Source organism: Ornithodoros turicata, chromosome 3 (assembly GCF_037126465.1).
Source record: "Ornithodoros turicata isolate Travis chromosome 3, ASM3712646v1, whole genome shotgun sequence".
Lineage (NCBI taxonomy): Eukaryota > Metazoa > Arthropoda > Arachnida > Ixodida > Argasidae > Ornithodoros > Ornithodoros turicata.
The window spans coordinates 50,296,796-50,301,568 of NC_088203.1; the positions used below are offsets into that span (position 1 = coordinate 50,296,796).

At 47.3% G+C, this 4,773-nt stretch overlaps 1 long non-coding RNA gene across 1 annotated transcript; it reads left to right on the top strand.

Annotated features, from left to right (window-relative positions):
• Positions 1-1,951: 1,951 nt before the first annotated feature.
• Positions 1,952-2,665, top strand: LOC135387038 (uncharacterized). The gene is made up of 2 exons (XR_010420801.1): positions 1,952-2,289; positions 2,496-2,665. It is a non-coding gene; the product is annotated as an uncharacterized LOC135387038 (long non-coding RNA).
• Positions 2,666-4,773: the final 2,108 nt, after the last annotated feature.

The following is a 4,773-nucleotide window of genomic DNA, read 5'->3' on the forward strand; positions in this document are numbered from 1 at the left end:
GATTCAACCCCTACGACAACAAAAACAAGGCGTTCGACGCTACAAATGACTGACTATTCGCTCCTCTCTCCAGAGGTGGACGAAGAGGCAGTGCAAAGGGTCGTTTCGAACTCTCGTCTCGTCTCTTTCGAAAGAAACCTTCCTGGTTCCCCAAAGTCTCGAAACTATGGTGCCTGATTTCTCTACCCAAATCTCGCGAGCCTCAACAGCAGCAGCAGCAGCAGCAAGTCTCCATTGCGTGGACGACTTATGGAGGGATATGAGAAACCAGAGGGTGGTTTGGGGGGAGTGGACCGCTATAGAAAAGTGCGTCACATGAGCAAAAGAAGGGCTCTTGCCATTCTCAGAAAGCTGGACGTCTACACGCTACACCATCCGGTGAGAAGAAAGTTTAAAAGGAGATACATCATCGCGCTCAAGATCAACGACGTGTGGCAAATGGATCTCGCCGACTTTTCAAAATACAAGAGGTTCAACAGTGGCTACCGCTACATTCTCGTGGCGATCGATTCCCTCTCCCGCTTTCTGCACACCTTCCCGCTAAAGCCGAAACGCCCTGCCGAAATGAAAAGGGTAGGATAACCTTTTTTATTTATTTATCATGAGAGGTTATACATGAATACATGAAGACAGCCCAAATACGGATGAAGGCTCGAGTCTAACCAATGGCTGGGGTTTCTCGACCAGAGTCCACCGCTACGACAGGCGGTCCGCTGATCGGCGATCCGCAAAAAGAAGGTCTTCGGAGGAGGCTTGAAGGTTAGGACCAGGGGTAGATCTGCCGTCAGTAGCCATTCGTAATATGCACGAAAAGAGCGTGAGAAACACGTGTTTTTATGTCAAACACACACGTACAATCTTCCTCAGTCACAGAGTGACACTGTTGGTCCATCTTCTCCACCTTCCTTCAATAGTTGAAGTCCGTCGCCACGTACGTCGAACGGTACTGTCCAACAGCCGAGAAACAGGTGTATCAATCGGTCCGTCCAATGCTTTTGCTCTGAAAAAAATGTGACCGATTATAGAGCATATTAAAAATAACGAGGAGGCATACCTTTAGACCACAATTCACCGCAGTTGGTGCAGAAGAAGCGGGCGCTGCCAATCTCCCGAAATATGTGAGGCGGGAAAAAAACGACTTCACGCGGAGCAAACTCTCCCAACAAACGAATCCCACTCTGGGTCTTCTTGTCGCCATATAGAAGTCTGCCCAGAACCCACCAGAGTGTTAGCTAGACATCAGTGGAATGTTTTATTCAAAGACGATGGTATCATCGCCATATGCGACATCGCAAAGAAAAAAGACAGGAAAGATGGAAGGCGGGGTGGGCAAAGTACACTCTTAGAAATAGGTCTTCTATCGTGCCGTCAAGAGCTGCCGTGTCTTCTAGATTCACGCTCAAGGCCGAAGTTTTAGACGGCAGATGCCCACGTGACCCGGGAGAAAAGAAAATACCATAAAAAATTGTCTTGCTTTTTTTGGCGCGTACGCCGTGTAGAAGACACGCTTATCACGTGACCAGGAATCGGACATCGTGAAGCATATTTCGTGTTGTCTAAATTTTTGCCGTGGTTTCTATGGGCTCGGAGTGATCACCTGACCGGCTTCGAGGACCGGAATCACGTGAACTATGCGACGGGGACAGACATGCTGGTGGCGCGGCACTGGTCACACCTCTTCTTCGGTGCCTTGCCGCCAGCGTTTCCTTGCTTTGCTGATTCTGGGATACTATTACAGGTAAAACACCTCCGTTTAATAAATTTTATTGCGATAACTATGCTAGCAGCACTACTATTGTAGTGGCTACCTGTTATTTCCCCACGCTTCTAACGAGCATTTGGAAGGTGCAGGTGCGAATGGAAGTGTCATGGCGGTCGTGACAGAATGTCAACGAAAGTTATCTGGTGATGCTTGAGAAGTTGAGTTGTAAAGGAATTCGGGAGACGCTAATGTGTTATCAGCTGTATCCGGTTTGTAGCTCTGTTAGAATTGCCTCTAAACGTGTACTTCACGAGCGCTAACGCTTGTGTATGGCGCAGGATGTTTTTGTCATTCGGGGGCTCGTTCCGGCCGTGGTTTGAGTAACCATTCTCTGTCTCAACTGGCCGCAGTGGGTATGGACGTCACCAACGAAGACTTCACTGGTGTTCAACGTGCCGCCTGGAGGGAATGTGCGTGCGGTTCATGCCGAAGACTGACAGATATTAGCCGGAACACGGCACAAGTGTTACCCGGAACATGCGTCCAATGCTAACAATCACCTGTCGACCATGACCGCATTCAGTAAGGTATCTCTTTGATCTCTCCTCCTACATACTTGGAACTGCCATGGTACCAATGTACCATTTTTCTCTCCTCGCTGCCTACCTATCATCGTTTTAGTATAAGCTATAGTTCGTACCCTTTCACTGTTGTCGATAGTGACTTTTATTACACTTAATGTTGTTCGTATCCACTTTGTAATGCGTCTTTGTCGTCGTTTACTTTGTCACAGTTACGCCTGGAAGCAGAATTCCGATTCGAGGCCAGGATGGGAAGCATGGAGGAAACGCTGCACAACGGGTGACAACTGCCATATCAACCGCCCCCACAAAGAGATGTAGAGTCACTGCCACAATTTCACAACTTTGCCGAAATAAAGTCTTCAATCCCCTTTGAAACAAATTCTGTTGACTGCAAGCATGCCTGCCAAGCCTGCGCCGGGGGGAGGGGAAGCAGTAGCACGCGGGGAGGGGGAAATGACCGGGAAAGGAGGAAACTGTGAAGCATAAAACAGACGCCACTTTTGTGGCTTCTACGAGGGAAACCACGTGATGCGACGTCATTCCCCGCGCTTTCGCGTGGTCTCTACGTAGAAACCCCAAAATTACCGTTTTTCGGGTTTCTGTAGAAGACACGATAGAAGATCCATTTTTAAGAGTGTACAGACGACACGGTCGCAATGTGAGGAGGACGAGAGCGATGTAGCGACTATAAACTTCGATTTCGGTTCTACGACGATTGATCGAAAGCCCACGAGGGGGCATCCATCCACGACGTGAAACGTTTCGTGGAGCAAAATGTAAGTTGACCGGTTCTGCTGCGTGAGTGTATTCCATGTATGACATTGTTTTTCACGAACCAATAGCCGCTGTCGCCGCTGTCACCGCATGTCACTAAACACACAGGGACTCATCCCATCCTCTTTCATCATCAACCTCTCTCTCTCATCATCAATCTCAAGCATTCCTCAACTGAAGGGAAAAGTGAGTATTGTTTCGTGAGGGGGAATCCCGTACTGATTTTGTTTGACCGCAGTGCCACGCTGTCTCGTCTGTCAGTACGACCCCATCGATGCCATGCTAGTGGCCATAGAAAGAGAAAGCTAGATTATAGAATCTCAGTAACAGTCCAATCGTCCTTTCAGATGACGACGACGACGACAGAGCTAGTAGTCCACCTTTCGTAATACCTGAAATGGATGAAGATGATGAACCCCTAGATGGGCACCATAGTGCAGACGAATTACTCATGTGGGAAGGGGATTAATCCCATGCAGATTTCATTCCTTTCTCTGGTAGGGCTAGAGACGAATCACCAGATACGAGCCCAGAATTTCGAAACGAAGATGAACCTGTCCAGGCTCGTAGAATCGTTGAATTACAAGAACATGTCATGGAGAATCATCCCTCCGAGACGATTTCTTCCTTTCTTTGTCACAGATGAGGCATTCGACAGAACGGCTACTAGGCACACGCTTCTCTGTTCCCTGCACGACGACAACGTCGACGATTTACGACTCTATCTACCGAGCATCGCTCCAGTAATCACGCGCGTCCTCGAAGCGTATCCTATGCCTTTTAAATTTTGTCTGTGCTCGAAAGCACTCATGATTAAGAGTAGTATATAGTCAGCTCAACTGGCCCACAACTCACACAGTGGCCTGGACGCCATTAATGAGCAATTAGAGAAATTTGGGACCCCCCACAGTAATTAGGATAATTCAGGGAGTCATTACACTAATTGGGGAGCATCTAGGACGTGTCCAGAGCACTGTGTGAGTTGTGGGCTAGTTGCCCTATTGAAAAATACTTCAGAAAATCTCATAGAAACATACATTCCTTCAGAATTTCTTACAGAAGCGTCTTCGTCTCTCAGAATTTCCCACAAAGGATGCAGATTCGAATACCTATCATCAGAGGCACACCAATGTGAAAACATCCTGTGGGATAATTCAGGCTCTGGCCTTGTGATTTCTATGAGAAAACAGCATGATTCAGAAACAGCGTTTATTCCAACTGCCAGCAAGTTCGTTAGTCTGCTTTGAAACGTTGAAGCGCATGGACGCAGCTACGCATCTCATGCAAATATCGCCAGGAATTCAGGATTTTCGTCGCTTTTGAGGTATATAGCACGTGTGTGTGTGTGGTATATAATCGTCCGTACTACGCATTCTCATGCTTTATGCGTCTTTACCCCTGTTCGCACGTATTCTGAGGAATGGAAGGTAGAATGCAGTGAGATGGTTATAGCAACTGTGCTTTGGGTAAACGGTATGTTACATATTTCTATGCCTATCTCTCACGCACACACATGTTGTTTTAACCGTGCTTTTTAAAATGCTGTTTCTTCTAGGTTAAACTCAGAAGAAGCAGCAGCGAGCGGAAATTAATTGAATTCGTACGTGGTCGTAACCCATTCTCGTCTCGAGAAAGTTGGATGATGCTTTTACGGAAGAAAGCCTACGCGTTCCCAATGTGCGAAACAAAAAGTTGTCATAATCACATAAAGAA